This window comes from Zingiber officinale, chromosome 5A (genome assembly GCF_018446385.1).
Source record: "Zingiber officinale cultivar Zhangliang chromosome 5A, Zo_v1.1, whole genome shotgun sequence".
Lineage (NCBI taxonomy): Eukaryota > Viridiplantae > Streptophyta > Magnoliopsida > Zingiberales > Zingiberaceae > Zingiber > Zingiber officinale.
In genome coordinates this window covers 58,109,769-58,128,795 of record NC_055994.1, presented here as the reverse complement: position 1 = coordinate 58,128,795, position 19,027 = coordinate 58,109,769, and the positions used below count along the sequence as shown (strand labels likewise).

Sequence of the window (19,027 nt, the reverse complement as noted above, 5' to 3'; positions counted from 1 at the left end):
ATTAATGCATGCTTCGTCGTTCAGCGTGACTTTTTCTTATTGTTTTCTCGTTCCGTTCTTCCTCTAACCGTATTGTAGCCTCATAATTCTTCCGTCCGACCGTGATTTTTATGCGCGTCCACTAGATTCGCCTTTCTTTTCAAGTCGTTGGGCCTGAAGTATTCTGGGGCGTTCTTAATGGGCCTTTCATTTTCCCTCTTGGGGGCTTTTGGACAACCCTTATTTGCAATCAGTCATTCGACCGCCTGCGTAGTCTTGGGTCTGTCGTTGCCGCTTGTCTAGTTGACTTGTGTTTAACATCGCCACTCGACAATTAGTGGAGACGAGGGTTTAAGATCGCCGCTTCACCGTTGGTGGAGGCGAGGGTCTAAAGTCGCCGCTCAACCGTTGGTGGAGACTCGCGTTTAACATCGCCGCTCGACGATTTGGCGAAGACCCGCGTTTAACGTCGCCGCTCGACAATTTGGTGAAGACCCGCGTTTAACATCGTTGCTCGACAATTTGTATATATTTGCACTCGGGTTTAAGGTCGCCGCTCGCCCGTTTATGGAAACGCACTTAAGAGAGGTCTTTGCTCTTTTTATTCAAAATTTTCCCTGCACTCGGCAAACACATAATAGCTGCAAAGTTTAGGATTCACTTGCGCACCTCTCATCCGCCCTGTAGGGTTGTAGATAGTTCGTGCTCTAGGACCTCTCGAGCTGCCTCCCCTATTCGCCCTCCAAATAATAGGTGCCCGAACGGAGCTTCTGCACGACCTTGAATGGTCCTACCCATGGTGCCTCGAGCTTGGCGACATCGCCAACCAACTTCACTTTCTTCCAGACGAGGTCCTCGACATACGTGGAAGGATCTAGGGATCACCCGCTGATTATAATTCTGCTTTATGCATTGCCGGTAGGCTGTTAGGCGAATGACGGCTCTTGCCCTTGTTTTGTCCACCAAGTCAAGCTCTATCATCCTCCGCTCGACGTTCCCCTCATCGTAATACTGCACCCGATCGGATTCTATTTCGACCTCCACCGAGATGACTGCTTCGCCACCGTATACCAATTTGAATGGGATTACGTCGGTCGCCTCTTTTGGGGTCGTACGGAGCACCCACAATACATTGGAGATCTCATCCACCCAGCTGCCCCCCCACCCATGTGGTCAAGCCGAGCGCTCAAGATTCAAAGGATCTCCTGATTGGTGACTTTAGCTTGCCCGTTGCTCTGCGAATAGGCCACGGAAGTGAAGGCCTGTTGGGTACCATATCCCTCGCACCACTCCCTGAGCCTTTGACCGACGAATTGTCTTCCATTGCCTGAGACAAACCGGCGAGGGATGCCGAACCGGCAGATAATGTTCTGCCATACGAACTTCATCACCATCTGTTCAGTTATTTTGGCTAGGAGCTCGGCTTTAACCCACTTGGAGAAGTAGTCCACCATAACGAGCAGGAACTTCCACTAATCGGTTTCCATGGGGAATGGTCCTACGATGTCCATGCCCCATTGGTTGAACGGACAAGAGATAGTGGAAACCTTCATTTTCTCTGTAGGCCGGTGCGAGAGGTGGTGGTACTTCTGGTAGGATAAGCACGTGGCCACCATCCGAGCAGCATCCTCTTGGAGGGTCGGCCAAAAATATCCGGCCAGCAGAATTTTCCTCGCTAGTGAGCGGCCGCTCGGATGCCCTCCGCAGGATCCTTGATGCACCTCTTATAGTATGTAGCCGACGTCATTTGACCCCACACACTTGAGTAAAGGTCTGGCGAAAGCCTTCTTATAGAGCTGGTCGCCGATCAAGGTGAACCGACCAGCTCTCTTCTTTATCAGGCGAGCATCCTCCAGATCGATAGGTACAATCCCCGAACACAAGAACTCTGTTAGGCATGTCCTCCAGTCGTTTGGAAAGGTGATTCCCTCCATACAGTTGATGTGAGCCACTAGCAATACTTGTTCGATCGATTGACCTATGACGATCGGCGTTTACAAGCTGGCCAGCTTTGCTAGTTCATCCGGCGCTTGGTTCTCCGATCGAGAGATCTTTTGGATAACCACCTCTTGGAAGTTGACCTTCAGCTTTTCAAAAGCCTCTGCATAGAGCCTTAACTGCGAGCTACTTATTTCAAAGGTCCCGGATAGTTACTAAGCGGCGAGCTGGGAGTCTGAGTGGATGAGGACTTTATCCGCTCCCATGTGCCGAGCTGCTTGTAGGCCAGCTATCAGTGTCTCATATTCTGCTTCGTTATTAGTAGCTCGGTAGTCTAGCCAGACGGGCAGCTGCATCCGATCTTCCTGAGGCGAGATGAGGACTAAGTCAATCCCGTTGCCCTGCCAAGTGGACGAATCATCCACGTATATCCTCCAAACGACCTCTTTCTCAGGGCTTTGGACTTCGGTAACAAAATATGTCAAGGATTGTGCCTTGATAGCCGTACGGGGTTGATATTGGATGTCGAATTTACTAAGCTCCATCATCCATTTGATCATCCAGCCGGACGCCTCAGGATTGAGAAGGACTCTTTCCAAGGGATTGTTGGTCATCCCGATTATCGAGTGAGCGAGGAAGTATGGGAGAAGTCTCCGCGCGGCGAGCACTAAGGCTTTCTTCAAGTGAAGAGTCATCCATCGTTGTTGTCGAAGTAAGCAACAGACTGACAGTGAGCTACTGTTCATCGGAGTTAGAGGTTTGATCTCCGGGCCCTTGTGTGATGGCAAGGGTAGTCATTTGGAATTAAAAGTTGAGTGTGAATTGTGGAGTGGTAACTTAGTTTTATTCATGTTGATGTTTAGTAATTATGATTGAATGCTTGTATTGAACTTAATTCCCCATGTTTGAATTGCACGCACTATGCTTAAATAGTTTTAAGCACACAGTATGTTCGATGAATTGTTTCAACCATTAGTTAAGCTTAATTTGATGCATTTTAGTTTTTTTAATTCTTGCTTTGTCTTGTTCTTCCAATTTCTTTAAGTTCTAGTTTTGATTTAATGCAATTAGGATAGATTAGCTTAGGTTTCGTTACATGCTCTAGGCTTCGTTCTATGCTTAGTTAGGTTTCGTTACTATGCTTACTTTACTTTATGTTGTCTTTTATTTTCTGCAATTATAGTTAGGTTAGACTTAACTTTCCTTTACTTGCATTGTCTTTCATTTACTAGATTATGTTTCATTTAATGCTTTGCTATTTTATTCCTTAATTTAATTGATGTGAATCCAAAGAGAAAAATATCTCAAGAACCCACAATGAATGGAAGAAAAAAAGAAAGAACTAAATCGATAAGATTGATGAAAAGAACCTTGACCCAATGCTTAGGAAAGCATGAACCTTGGTATAGAAGATGCAAGACGCCACAACCTTGGGATGGAGGTTGATAAGTCTTCGAACGCCACAAGGAAATGCCTTGATAAGTTATAATTCAATGAAGAACCAACATATGAGAGCCTCATCGTACTTTAGATTGAAAATATGTCAAAGATACATGTGTGGCCGTCACCCCTTTATTTATAGCTATAAGGTGACCAAAAAACCCTAAAAGGCCAAAAGAAAACTCATTTAGTAAAGGCCTATGTAGACTACTTAGTCATTTTAAGCTTATGACTTTATTACAACTCAAATAAAAGTAGAAATTGAACCTACATATCCCTACTACATAGACATGATACTTAAGTGCTAATTAAGCTCATCTAAGGCTTGAATTAGGTTGACTATGTCGAATGACTTGCTCTTGGTCAAACCTTATTTAATGGTAGCTTTGGCCTTCACATTTTCAATTAGTACATTAAATGCTTCCTTCATCTTTCTAGCCTTAGCCCTTGTAATTGACCCTCCCTTGATGCATAATGGATCATCATTAATATCTAGAGTGGGTTGACCATGATCCATATCGTTAGCTTGTTGCTCTCTTTCTTTGACTCCATCATTAATTCTATTGATTGTGAAATTGTAGTATAAAGTGACAATGCGTTGTGAGATTACTATTAATGGATAGATAGGATGTTGTTCATTTCATTAAGGTAAATTTCATACTTGTTTTGCTATCTCATTTGTTTGGTTTATGATCAAAATCCAAAACCCTTAGGGTGCGTTTGGTTCAAGTCATCATGTATAACCTTGGTTATGTGATTACCAGGTAATCACATAACCAAGGTTATGGGGAAGAAAACATAACCAAATGTTGTTTGGTTCAACCTAGGTAATGCAACAAAAACTTGTTTGTTTGAAGGTTTTAATGAATACCCTAGTTTAATATTTTACCGTATTACCCTTAGTTACAAAACCAACTATACATAATAATAATAATAATAATAATAATAATAATAATAATATTATTATTATTATTATTATAATTATTTATTTTTTAATATTTTTTTACTTTTCTTTTTCTGGTATATTTTTTTACTTTTTTATGTGTTTTTTTTATTTTTTAATGTTTTTATATTTTTTATATTATTTATATTTATATTTTTTTACATTTTTTAATTTTAATTTTTATTTATTTATTTTATTTTTAAATTTTTTAATTTTTAAAATTTTTATAAATTTTTTATTTTTTTTTAAATTTTTATTTTTAATTTTTTTTAAAAATTATTTATTTAAAAAAAAATTAAATTATAATTTTTTTTAAACATTTTTTTTTATTTTTTTACATTTTTAAATATTTTTTTTACATTTTTTCTCTTTTTTTTCATGTTTTTTCTTATCGGAGGGTATTTTTGGTAAAAAAAATTCGTTAACCCCGGAATCAAGAAAAACTTTAGTTTTATGAGGTTTTCCGATTCCGGGCTGCATGACCCTTTTGCTGACGTGTCAGGCATGGAACATTACTCGGGAATCATTGAATACCTAAACCAAACAAGGTTTTTGTTGATAACCTTGGATGGATAACCAAGGTTATCAAGAATAACCCTCAACCAAACACACCCTTATTTCCATATCACAACAACACAACAACAACCAAGCCTTTTCCCACTAGGTGGGGTCGGCTGTATGAATCCTTTTACGCCATTGAGCTCTATCTCCTATTATATCATCATCTATATTTAAATAAATTTTATCTTGTTTTATTGTTGCTAACCAAGTCTTTTTTGGTCTTCCTCTTCCTCGTTTGATATGCATGTTTATCATAGTTTCACATCGCCTAACTGGAGCATTTATTGGTCGTCTAAGTACATGTCCGTACCATCTTATTTCTATATCAAAAATCTAAAAATATAAATAACATACAATCCTATAGTTATCATTCCATCATTGCATTCGTTGGGAGACGACTCGAGTTGACCCTATGTTATACTAGCGTAGATAGATTCGGTACTTAATTCTTTGATATCGTATCACAATAGTACAATTTTATGAAGGATGCTACTGATATCTAGACCATCAGTGCAATAGAAGCATAGACTCATTCTAAATTCCTATATCGAAATTATATCATCAACTACCTTGTCAACACATTATATGTTGTGTACAACAAGAAGAGAACGAACGAGTTGTGGGAGTCCCTGAATGAGAAGTACAAGACAGATAATGCAGGGGCCAAGAAGTTCATTATGGATTGATTCCTAGACTACAAGATAGTTGACTCCAAGATGGTGATCAGCTAAGTCTAAGAGCTTCAGGTGATCCTACATGAAATTCATTCAGAAGGCATGGTTCTAAATAAAACCTTACAAGTAGCTGCTATCATTAAGAAGTTTCCTTTCAGCTAGAAAGACTTCAAAAACTACTTAAAACACAAGCAGAAGGAGATGAACGTGAAAGAGCTCATTCTTAGACTTCGAATTGAGGAAGACAATAAGATTTCTGAAAGAAAGTTGTTCTCTCAAGCTACTATGAAAACCAACAAGGTCAATCATGGTCAAAACTCAAAATGAAAGAATCCCAAGTCCTCCAAAATGTGACCCAGAGTAGGCATAATCAAAAATAAGTCCTCTAGGAAGTGCTTCAATTGTGACAGAGTCGATCATAAATCTTCAGAGTAAAGAAAGGCAAAGAAGAAGAAAGTGTCCAACCTGAACGAGGGACAAGAAATGGGCAACCTCTATACTATGGTCTCCAAACTGAACCTGGTGGTTTCAAACATTCAGTAATAGTGGATCAATATCGATGCCACCAGACATATATGCTGTAACAAGGAGCTTCCCCACAACTTTAAAGAAATCAAATATGGGGACAAACTGTTCATGGGGAATTCTACAACCTCAGACATTATGGGCTAAGAAAAATGGTATTGAAGATGATCTCGGGCAAAGAGTTGACTCTCAACAATTGTTATATGTTTTGAAGATTTGGAAGAATCTAGTGTTTGGATCATTGTTAAGCAAGCATAGCTTCCATATTATTTTTGAGTTGGACAGAGTTGTTCTATCTAAAAATAGAGTATTTTTAGGAAAGGGTTAGAAACCGATGGACTATTCAAGGTTAGTGTAATGGTTATTAGACCTAAGGTTAATAAAATTAAAAAATCTTTTGTTTATATACTTGAGTCTTCGTATTTGTGACATGGTAAACTAAGATATGTTAATTAAGATGTATTGTATAGATTAATTAACATGCAATACATACATAAAATCTACCTTGATTCAAAACACAAGTGTGAGATGTATGTTAAAGTAAAAATGACAAGGTCATTCAACATATTGAAAGAAGCAACGAACTACTTAATTTAAGTCACACCACGTATACGACATAAAAGGTATTCGGTCACATGGTGAGAATAAGTACTTTATCACTTTTGTAGATAATTACATAAAATACTATATGTGTATATACTCAAAAGTAAGCATGAAGCTATAAAAATTCATTCTCTATAAAATGAGGCTAAAAATAAACTTAATAAAAGGATTAAGGTGGTTCAAATTAACCAAGGTAGTGAATATGTATCACCATTCACTGAGTTGTGTGCTAAACATTAGATCAGACATTAAACAACATCTCCTTATACTCCTAAGCAAAATGGAGTTGCTAAGTAAAAGAATCGCACTCTAAAGGAGATGATGTATGATCTTCTATTAAGCTATAGACTACTAGAGTGCGTTTGATTCAAGTTATCATGTATAACCAAGGTTATGGGGAATTAAATATAACCAAATGTTGTTTTATTCAACCTAGGTAATACAACAAAAACTTATTTATTTGAAGGTTTTAATGAATAACCTAGTTTAATATTTTGTTGTATTACCCTTAGTTACAAAACTAACCATACATATTACTTTTTTCATTTTTTTTCTTTTTTTAATGTTTTTCTATTTTTTTTTAAAAAAAAATCTCTTTTTTTACTTTTCTTGTTTTTTACATTTTTTATGTGTTTTTTATTTTATTATTTTTTTAAATTTTTTATGTTTAATTTAAAATAACTATGCTTATATGACATGATATAAAGTTCTTAAGAGTTGTATACTTGTATGTTGAAAGAAACTCATGAACCTTACTCTTAATATTTCGGCCATGGTAAGGTGATGGTTTAGAGAAGCTTAAACAAAATTCTAATATGCTCAATGACCTCTGTGATATTATGTTATGAAAGATGATTAATGCTCTCATGTTTAATTGGAATGTAGAAAATTAGTTACATGATTTATGACATGTAAGATCACAAGAGTCCTAGCTTGTTTATGATCCAACTTTGTGTATGATGTTCTTAGTAAATCTTGCTATGAAATTTACTTAGGTTTCCCATGCTTTAGGCCACTTAAAGGAAGTTTATATTCTATGAATTTCGGCCAAGTAAGGTTTAAAGGACCTAGAGGCCTTGGAAATGAAACCTAAGGGGTTAAAAGTACTTCTTATGAAAACTTGATAATGTGTGAATGTGATACATGTTTGTATGACCTAAATGAATCATTATGTGTTCGGCCATGAAGGGATAGATGCCCTAGAAACCCTAGAACAAAAATTAAATATGTCTATGCCATGCTGTATGAAAATGATATGATAATAAGTTAGAATGCATGATTGCTTTAGTTACGAAATGATATGCATAATGAAGTTATATTATGAAATATGTCATGATGTGTTATAGCATAGAAAATGCTATACATAATGAAAAGAAATGAAGTCATGTTATGATATGTGATAGCATAGAAAATGCTATACATAATGAAAAGAAATGAAAAGAATAAATGCATGAAAGATTGTTAAGGACATGATATGATAGTTATGCATGATAAGTTATTTTATGGTTTGTACCAAGGGTGGGCTCCGTAAACGCCCCGGGGTCGATGGAGTAAGACTCGGGCCTCGTCAGTAATGGGCCTTTGAGTGCCCTAGGTCGATGGAGTAAGACTCGGGCCTAGTATGTATGCATGGTAGGGCTCAAGACTTGCTACCTTGGACCTACACATTATGTATGTGGTACAAACCGGGATCCCAAATGATGATAATATTAATTTCAAGTACTATTAAGTATAAGTTTTCAAATTCACGATGCATTGCCTACATTCATATGTGCTTGAATTATATGATGATATGATATAATGTCATGTGATATTATGATATGAATATGATGCCCTTGTATGTCTTATGCTTGTGATTTATTTGTTTTATGATATGATATTCATGCTTCTATGAAATGATATGTGAATAAGAAATACGCATGATATGTTTGAATAGAATGATATGTTATGTTATGATTAGTTGAGACGATGATATGTTGATCCATTCTTGATATACGATGATTCTCGGTTTTAGTGAGTAGGAAAGGAACTTACTGAGCCATGAGTGCTCATAGCTTACTTTCCTTGTACCGCAGATAAAAGAGAAAGCTGGATGAACAACGGAGCAGCAGGAGGAGCAGATAGTGATGTGTGTGGTGGTGGTTCGGCTAGGACGATTCGGACAAATTAATATTTTTAGTTATAAGTTCAATATGCACATTTGAACAAATCAGAATATGTGATATTATGCTTAATAAATTAAATTCTTTAAAGTTTTTATTCTTCCGCTGTTATAGTAAAACATGTACGTAAGTAGTATAAGAACGTAGCGCCGCCCTTAGGTAAGAAGGGTGGGCGTTACAGACAGTGAAGACCAAACTAGGGCAGAGGAGACGACGCTAGGGCACAGAAGAGGGAGGCGGGGTTGGCTTCGACTTCCGGCGAGTGCTTGGCATCCACGATGAGAAGAGGCAGCGGCTCTTTGGCTTCAATGCTAGGGCACAAGGACGGCGGCCTGTGGTGCCTGCGTTAGGAGGAGAGCCGACGGTGTGGCTCGAGGGAGAAGAGGAGAGTCGCCGGTTGCTGGGGTGCGCGCACACAAGGAAGAGAGGGAAGGAGGAGTTCGGCGTTGTGAGTTAGGACATGGGGAGGTGGTGGAGTTCGGCAACAGGGAGGAAGAATAGGGCACGGGAAATAAAACTTAAGGTAATTAATATAAACCTTAGGTTAATTAAAATAATCAACTCCCTAATAAATAAGTATTCCAAACAGGCTTTTATCACGCCCAGCAATGCATCCCCATTAAATACATCGTACGAACTCCGATTAATTCTATAAAAATTTCTAAAAATTCTTAAAAATTCCGTTAAGGCTATTTTGCCTATTAAACCTTATTATTTAATTATTATTTGTTGCCGTATTTTACATTCTCCCCCACTAATAAAAATTTGGTCCCCAAATTTACTGCTCAACCCAAGAATCCTCATCTAAGGGTAACAACTAAGCAGCATACATATATATTACTCTATCATAGTATCATGAACAAATCTCCAACCTCAAAGAATGACTCTGTGGGTTATGAGCTCACCCTGCTTCCGCTTCTCCCACACTTCTATCTAGACAACTGTGGGTAATCAACTGCCACCAAAATCCATAACACACACTAGCAGCGAACCTCTTTGATCAGGAAGTCCCTCACAAACTTTCCAAACAATTCCTCAATCCAACCAATTTAAGTCTCTAATCTTGAGCACATGATATCTATGATCATTAAGTCCACCACTCAATCTCTTCAAGTCAACAAGCTCCTCAAGCACCATGTGCACTATCCAGTCGTATCATTACAACTATTGGCAATTTGGCATGCTTGATATTTTCCAAAGCTATCTTAAGATTCCAGCAATCGAAGAAAAACAGCACAACTTCAAAATTAACTTGGCATTCCCAAATCTATAACGAAATTTCCAACAATTACAGAAACAAGCATGCATCACCAATTCACAATTCTTCCATCATATAAATTTGTTGAGCTAACTTAAACATTGATCTTCCAGAAGCTTGATTAAGGTCTCTCAACCTCCAGCTTATACCATTATTTTTCACATGTTAGACTAGTAAGTCTTGAAAGAGATACAGTAAATCCCCAAATCAACTAAAATGACCTACATCTAGTGTTAGTAAAATCTTACTAGTTTATTTAATGAGCATGTGCAAATTGGACAACTGAAAATTCAATACTCATGTTAAGGTTGATTGGCTGATGACTTGTCACAATGCTCAACTCTGAAGTGATCGGTATATTCTCAATACCCTCTCCTCTCTTTTCATGTGTCAACGACAAAGTAAACTTATGGGCCTAAGTCCATCACATGCATGATAGTGACATGGGGAGGATTCAAACTTAGAGACTCCTATTGCATAACCATGTTAAAGTGGGTTTGACTAACCAATATAAAAATACATTTATATTCCGAACAACTTAGAATGATAAAACTTCCCTAGAAAGAACTATATATACAAGTGAAATGCGAAGAAAGGTCAAGAATGAAGACTGCTACATGGTTTAATCTCAACTCTTGATTAGGCAAAAAGATCATGAAAGATGTTCTATAATACCTGGCCTTAGATCTGCCTAGTGATGGTGAACGAGAATGCATCCTCCTAAATTGCATATTAGAATTATCAAGTGACAAAAACACAAATTCTCATTGAGAATCAAAGTTGTCACACCCGTATTCATTTCCTCACTTTTAGCTAAGATTGCTTCAGTTTGTCTCTTCCCCACCTTGGAAGTTATATCTCGATGGCCACTATAGGTATAAGTTTCTCATCAGAGTAAGTAGGTTCAAGTGCACATAGCGCAATCTCCTAGATTTGTTGCTTTCCAAGATAGGATATTATGTGTGTGAAAGTACAGTATGGGTAGCAACAATCTTTAATCTGACAGAACATGTGCTGGGTTAGACACATATCTCCTCAGTATAGACACATGGAATACATCGTGAATGCTTGCCATAGCAAGTGGTAGCGCCAGATGATAATCTACCGCTCTAATCCTCTCCAAGATCTTGAAAGACCCAATGTATCGTGGAGCTAGTTTACCTCGGAGACCAAATCTCTTCGCCCCTTTCATGGGTGAGACTCTCAAAGATACATGGTCGTCAGTAGAGAACTCCAGGGGTCTACGTCTTCGATCCGCATAACTCTTCTGGCAGTCCTGCGCCTCTGACATCCTCCATCTGATAGTGCGGACCAACTCTGCCTCCTACTAAGCTCTCTGAGGTCCTAGCAGCTAAGCCTCCCCAACCTCCTCTCAGGGGGTAGGTGTCCGACAAGGTCTATCATACAACGCTTCAAATTGTGTCATCTGGATAGCGGAATGATAGCTGTTGTTGTAGGCGAACTCTACTAAGGGAAAGTGGTCCTCCCAGCAGCCTCCGAAATTCCTAACGTAAAACCAGGACGTGAACCTTGAGTCTCTATCTGATATAATGCTCAAGGGAACACCATGCAACCTGATGATCTCCCGACAATAGCGAATCTATCTTCCGAATCACTTAGAAGTGTGCAGATTTGGTTAATCGATCAACGATTACCCAAATCGCGTCATAGCCTCGTCGTGTCCTAGGCAATCCCACCATAAAATCTATGGTAATGTGTTCCCATTTCCACTCCGGAATAGGAATCCTTTGAAGTAAACCGGCAGGTCTCTGGTGCTCAGCCTTCACCTGCTCATAGACTAGACATCTAGCTACAAACTCCGCGATGTCTTTCTTCATGTCGTTCCACCAATAGGAACGCCTCAAATCTTGATACATGCGAGTTCCGCCTGGGTGGATCGCAAATTGAGAGCGATGAGCCCCCTGAAGTAACTTCTCCATAATCGGATGAGATTGAAGTACGCATAACCTGCCTCGAAAATAAAGAATACCCTCATCATCTCGAGTGAACTCTGTCTGCTGCCCAGAAGCTATCCGGCTGTCAATGGACTGTAAGCACTGATCACCGGCCTGGGCCTCTTAGATCCTCGTCCTGATCAACGACTGAGCAATCATGGTAACTAGAATACCCTGCTCTGTCTGTCCCTGCTCCTCAAGGCCCAACTCGAAGAAACCCTGAATCAAGTCCATGACCAAACCTCGGTGACATGCTAAAGTCCCTCCGGACTTCTGGCTAAATGCATCGGCAACCACATTAGCTTTCCCTAGGTGGTAGCTAATGGTATAATTATAATCCTTCAGGAACTCCATCCATCTCCTCTATCGGAGATTGAGTTCCTTCTGGATGAAAAGATATTTGAGACTCTTATGATCAGTGAGAATCTCAAATGTAATACCATACAGATGATGCCGCCAAATCTTCAAAGCAAAGATAATAGCGGCCAGCTCCAGATCATGTACCGGGTAGTTCTGCTCATGCTCCTTCAACTGACGAGAAGCATAGGAGACTACCCAATCGTGCTGCATCAACACAGTGGCCAAACCATGTAAAGAAGCGTCGGTGTAGAGTACGAATTTGTCCTCTCCGGAAGGTAAAACCAGAACTGGTGCCGACACTAATCTCCGCTTCAACTCCTGGAAGCTAGTCTCGCAGGCTTCTGATCACGTGAACTTCATGCCTTTCCTGGTCAGATGTGTCAGCAGCATAGCAATGCAGGAGAAACCCTCAACAAACCGTTTGTAAGATTCGACCAATCCCAAGAAATTGCGGATCTCCTGCACTGACTTCGGCTGCTCCCAGCTGGTGACAGCCTCGATCTTTTGAGGGTCTACGGAAATACCTCGACTAGAAACCACGTGTTCCAGAAAACTGACTAAGGATAGCCAAAAAGTACACTTGCTGAACTTCATATATAGTCAATGTTGTCGAAGAGTCTCCAAGACTATGCGAAGATACTGTGCATGTTCCTCCTCAGAACGCGAGTAGACCAAAATGTCGTCAATGAAGACGATAACGAACTGATCTAGATACTCCAGGAAGACGCGGTTCATCAAATCCATAAATATCGCTGGATCATTGGTAAGCCCAAATGGCATTACCAAAAATTCATAATATCTGTATCTAGTGTGGAATGCTATCTTTTGAACATCAGAATCTTTAACTCTCAGCTGATGATATCCTGATCACAGATCAATCCTAGAATACACTGATGTACCTTTGAGAAGATCAAAGAAATTCTCGATCTGTGGTAAGGGGTACTTATTTCTGACGGTCACTGCATTCAGCTGTCTATAATCAATGCACAATCTCAGAGTACTATCCTTTTTCTTGACGAACAATACCGAAGAACCCCATGGAGATACACTAGAGTGAATAAATCCATGGTCCAATAACTCCTGGAGTTTGACCTTTAGTTCGTCCAACTCTTTCGGTGTCATACGGTAAGGAGCTTTCAATGTCAGTGCGGTCCCCAGAATTAGCTCAATAGCAAACTCCACTTGCCTTCGGGGAGGCAAGCCTGGTAGCTCATCTGGAAATACATCTGGATACTCTCGGATCACTGGAACGTCTGAGAGCTGAGAACTACTACTGTTGTCAGCATTAATTAACGACAATAGAAATCCCTAACAGCCATGTGACAACAATTTCTGAGCCTGAATCACAAAAATGGTCAATATACCGTCATCCCTGATGCCAGTGAAATCCCACGAGGGTTGGTTTGGAGGTCAGAATGTGACCACCCTCATCTAGCAATCAACCATGGCATGATATACTGAGAGCTAATCCATGCCAAGGATAATGTCGAACTCGACCATTTCCAGTACTAATAAATCTACAATGAGTATATTGTTACCGAAGTCCAATGGGCATCCTCTAACCCCCTGAGTGACATCTAATGCATCACCGGAGGGTAGAGTGATGGACAGCCTCCACGGTCTAAGGATAGGTAGTCTACCAATCTCCCTCATAAATGCACGAGAAATAAAGGAATGCGAACTACTAGTACCAATTAGCATATCGACTGAAAATGCATAAAGTAAAACCGTACCACAGAAAATAGATCCGTCAGCCCGCTGCGCATCCTCTGTGGTAACTGAGTGAATATGTCCAGTCTCTGGTGGAGGTGGATGTGGTAGTAATGCCAGAGGCTACTGCGTCTGAGCCTGAGCCTGCCACTAAGGCGGTGCTGGATACTGTACCAGAGATGGATATGAGGGCTACGCCTGAAATTGAACCGGTGGATAGGGCTACGGCTGATACTGCACCAGTGGCTGAGGCTGCAGCTGAAACTGCACTAGTGGATGAGACTGCAGCTGATACTAGTCTAGTGGCTGCGGCTGCGACTAGTACTGCCCTTACGTCAGATACTGAGGTCCTGAAACGGAACTTTGTGATACCGCAAGGGCACTGGAGTACTCCTGTTCGTGCATGCCATATGTAGCTACTGCAGGGGCTATCCTCTGCTGGCGATGCGAAGTTTGGGCTTTCTACCTCCCTCGCTGACCCTATCTGACTACACTGACCTCCCTGAACAAAACCCCCGGAAGCCGCATGTTTAGCCTTCAGCGAACAATCTCAACTCATGTGCCCTGGCAGTTTGCAATAATAGCAAACTGACTGTCCCAGGGAGCAGGCTGATGTGATGTGACCTTTGGACCCACATCGGGTGTAGTGCATGTCACTAGAGGACTGTTTCCGGTTCTGCTGAGAAGACCGAGAATGTCCTGATGAAGTCCGCCCTAATTTCTGAGGCTGGCCAGATGCCCCAGAAGTACCCTGACCCGCCTGAATGCGACCACTTTGTTGCGGTCCGATAGCCTGTGGTTGTCGGGTCTATCCTAAAGCTCGGTCTGTCTACCTCCTTTTCTTATCCGGATACACTCTCTGCTGAGCCAACTCAATCATAAGGGCTATGCCCAATGCCTCTATGTAAGATAAATTACCAAAATCGGTAATCTTTAATTGTAGATACCCATCCAATCCCTGGACAAATTGAAGCATACGAGACCTGTCCTCAGCAACTAACTCTTGACAAAATCTGGCCAACTGATTAAATTAAGCATTGTATTCCGTCACCGTGTGGTTATTTAACCGAAGACTTAGAAAATCCTGCCGGCGTGTCATCTGATATGACCGTGGAAAGTATCGGCTCTCAAAAGCCTCTCTAAATCTCGCCCAGGTGATGTGATGCTCACCTATAATCGAGCGTTGCGTATCTCACCAGATATCAGCCTTGTCCCGTAAATGGTAAGCAGCCAGCTCTACCTTCTTCCACTCAGACCAAGCCATATAGAAGAAAGTCCACTCCAAGGTCTCTATCCAAGATTGAGCCACACTCGGATCGGTCTCTCCGCGGAATAGCGTGAATCAGCTCTTCATCGACTCTGCCAAAGTTGGGATTCGAGCTCGTGCCGCAATTATATCAGTAAGGTAAGTAGGGATCGTCGTGGGAACTGGCAGAACCACTGGAGCTGGTACTATATGTAAGGTCCCACGAGTGAAATTAAGGAAATTATTTATAGAATTTCCTAAGGTCACATGAACATTAATTAGGGGATTAATCAATAAAATTTTCTACGAATTATAGAACTTTTTCAGAATTTTAAATAAACATGTATGACACGTTTTAAGGAATTTAATTTTAAAATAATAATAATAATAACAAATTAAGGTATCACGAGCGTTAATAAAGGAATTTATTTACTAAATTTCTTACGAAATTTTAGGGATTTTTTTTGGGAATTAAAATGAACTCGTATGACATAATTTAGGGGATAGAATTATTAAATTTGAGGGAAATATATATAATACCTAATTAAGTTGGGAGCTGATTGACGATAATTATCCCAGATTAGGATTAATTGTCCTAAGTTAGAGCTCTAATATCTAGGTATAAAGTCCAAGTTTATCACCGATTCATTCACTGTTTCCCCAAACCTCACCGCTTCTCCATTCCCTGCTCAGTCCCGCCGATCTCGACGGAACTGCTCGCTGAACCCTAAGCTCCGATTTGACTCCTTTTCTCAAGTCGGCGAGTGGTGGAGGGCTCAACGACCGGACGCGGAGGTCTCCAAACACATTTCTACTGGCGTGACATCATTGAGCGAGGGATTCTACGGCGACACGAGGAAGAGAAAGGCAAGAAAGGCAAGTGTATTTCACGGTGATAGCTTGAGATCTGTGAGGTAGGGTGGGATGGAACATCTAGGGAAGGTGAGTTTTGGTAGGGATTTCGATGGTTTTCTTCTTGTGGCTGTTATGATGGGATTTCCTTCAAGATATTCCGATTGGTTCATTTGTATATGCTTTCGATTGTCTTTCTTGTGGACGCATCCGATCGGTTTTTCTTGTGAATGTTTCGGACTAGCTTTGTCGCTGTAGAGTTGTGTTTTGGTTTGAGGATTTGGCTGAAGGTTTGTTTAGCATTCGACGAGTTTTGAATCGAGGTTGAAATTTTGAGATTTCCGTGATGAATGGGGATTAGTGTGCTGTGCGTTAGGCTGCATGACACTTGTTTGTTTTAATGTTAGATAGAGTTAATGGTGTGATTTGAGCTTTGAATGAAGTTTTGGGATTTGGATAAGGCTTTTCGTGAGGATCTGGACTTGGTTTTGTGAGTTCTGTGGTTTTGTTTTCTCTTTGAAATCTTTGGGCAGATCTATCCGATACCTTTATTATGTGAATGTTAACGTTTACATGTTTTGATTTGGGGTTTCGGGAAGATGTTGTGAACCTTTCGTTTCGGAGGTTGGTGTGTGGGATTTGTGGGCTTGTTTTTGATTATTTCGCTCGGTGGAAATTTTGGTTGTTCCGTTTCTGTATGTGTAAAAGAGGGATTTAGCTGACTCTATTGTGTTTATGTATTTCGTGTTACATCTGGAATTGAGTAGACTGGTTAGCAAGTTTTTTTTTGTTTGAAGAATTATGCTGTTAGAATTTATTTGTGTGGACACGGTTTGGTAGAGAATTCATAGAATGAATTGTTAAATTTTGTAGTTTGCACTTAGTGATAAAATTTTGTGTTGGTTCCTGCTGGAGTGATAATCGCCATGGGTAATGATTTCTTTTCCTTAAAGCACTTAGTCTAGCGTAGCAAGTTTTGTTTGCAATATATCAGTTTCCTCAATTCATATGGACTTTATAGCTGCTTGTCTCTTACTTATGTTATATATATTTATATTGAATATGGTAAATGTACATATTTACTGAACTTAATGAAATTGGATTTAAGTTATGATTGTGTTGTGGATACAGATAACTATGGTAAACGGACATGTTACAGAATTTAATGAATGGAGCTAATGTTATGTCTCTGATATATATGGGTAGAATAAGTTTTATGTGGCTAGTTGGTTGAATATGTGCATATGTGGTAGCAGTACGGGATGGGTGACCCGGGATGAGCTCCGGGGAGGGCCCATCCAAACTTGACTGATACTGGAATTTATGTTAGCTTCGGCTATATGATTGCATGTTCTCTAGGAGGTACCTCTAGGATTATGGGACTAGATTGACTGGCTCTAATTGTGGTTACCGGATATGCAATATATTCACCTTTATTAACTGTGTAGGAACTTTATTTACCACATTTTCTTTCTCTGTTATACAGCATTTTGGATATGTGTTTACTATCTAGCCCCTATCCCTATTACTTTATGGATGTCATGTTTCATCACATGAGATTATACTTGCTGGGTTGTAGGCTCATGATGACTACATTACAGGTGAGGATGTGTCTCTGGACACGACGGAGGGCTTATGGACGGAGTAGGCGAGGAGGCGGGATGGATGCATGGCATTGTCCGGGAATTAGGAGTGTTGAGCTTATGTTCTCCATGGGAAGGGTTTTTGCTTTGGTGTTGTCGAGAGTTCTTGGTGGGGTTTTCTCTTTGTTAAACTCTGGTGTGGGATGATGGCTTTTACTTCCGATAAAATAAATGTTTGATTTAGTATCATGTCATAAGTATATGCTTAGTTTGTGTTTGGTGGGTTGATGAAATGAAAAAAAAAAGAAAAAAAAAACTGAGGGTTGGTTACGGGATGTTTCACTATAGGTGGTACCGCTAGAGGCACTGTGAATACTATAGGAGTGGGTACAATAGGTATGGTCGAGGTAGGTACCTCTAAAACCATCGGATTCTGAGAGCCCGACACGCCTATAGTACCATGTGGAGTTTGTCCCTGACCGACAGGCTCGACCCCAGTAGACATCTCTGGCGACTCCGTCACCAGGGATTCCATCGTCCTACTGCATGGATATCCTGCACCATGTTTTGGAGTGGGAACACGTGTAGATTTCTTCATATCTGTTAAATCATTACACAGGTATTACAACAAGTGCCAAAATTATAAAATCAATCATCATACCTATTTGCCATCTGGAGATGTTCCGTCGCTGCCAAGTCCCCAATATGATCTTGTTTAACAATACCTCAAAATTCTGAAACTTGAAAATTGACAGAAATCCGTACAAATCCAAAAATACCTAGATTAACTCGCAAAACTAGGCTCTGATACCAAATAAATTGTCACGTCCCGGGGGAGTCCTTGCCATAGGAAATTTCGGCAGCATCTCCCCTGTACGAGTGACAATCTGATACTTGACTACATAACCCGCAGGGCCTCACAATCCCCGGCCAACATGGCTGGAACATATACAATAATATAAACAAACAATCCACATAGTTTATAATAAATTAGCCTCTGGCTGACTACACAACAAATCACAACACGTAGTTTATTATAAAACCTAGTCCACTACTCGAGGAAAACACAATCCACAACGGAAAACCATCGCAGCGGAAAACAAGGGTAGTAGAACAAAACTCGATATAACATCCACGAGTACAAGATCTACATATCACACGCATGTAGATCACAAAACAAGGAAACAAAGTCTGAAAGTAGAAAACCATATCTACACGAGGTGGGGGACTAGCGACAA

General features: G+C 40.1%; 1 protein-coding gene across 2 annotated transcripts in view; it reads left to right on the top strand.

Annotated features, from left to right (window-relative positions):
• LOC121980497 (ribosomal RNA small subunit methyltransferase I-like) overlaps window positions 1-17,918 on the top strand; it is a 49,150-nt gene extending 31,232 nt beyond the window's left edge. Inside the window, exon 10 of one of the 2 annotated variants that reach the window (XM_042532564.1) lies at window positions 17,808-17,918. The gene's annotated coding sequence lies outside the window, so the exon portion shown is untranslated. Of the gene's footprint in view, window positions 1-8,738; window positions 8,757-17,807 lie in introns of those variants that run through there. The other variant, XM_042532565.1, reaches the window with a different exon arrangement.
• Window positions 17,919-19,027: the final 1,109 nt, after the last annotated feature.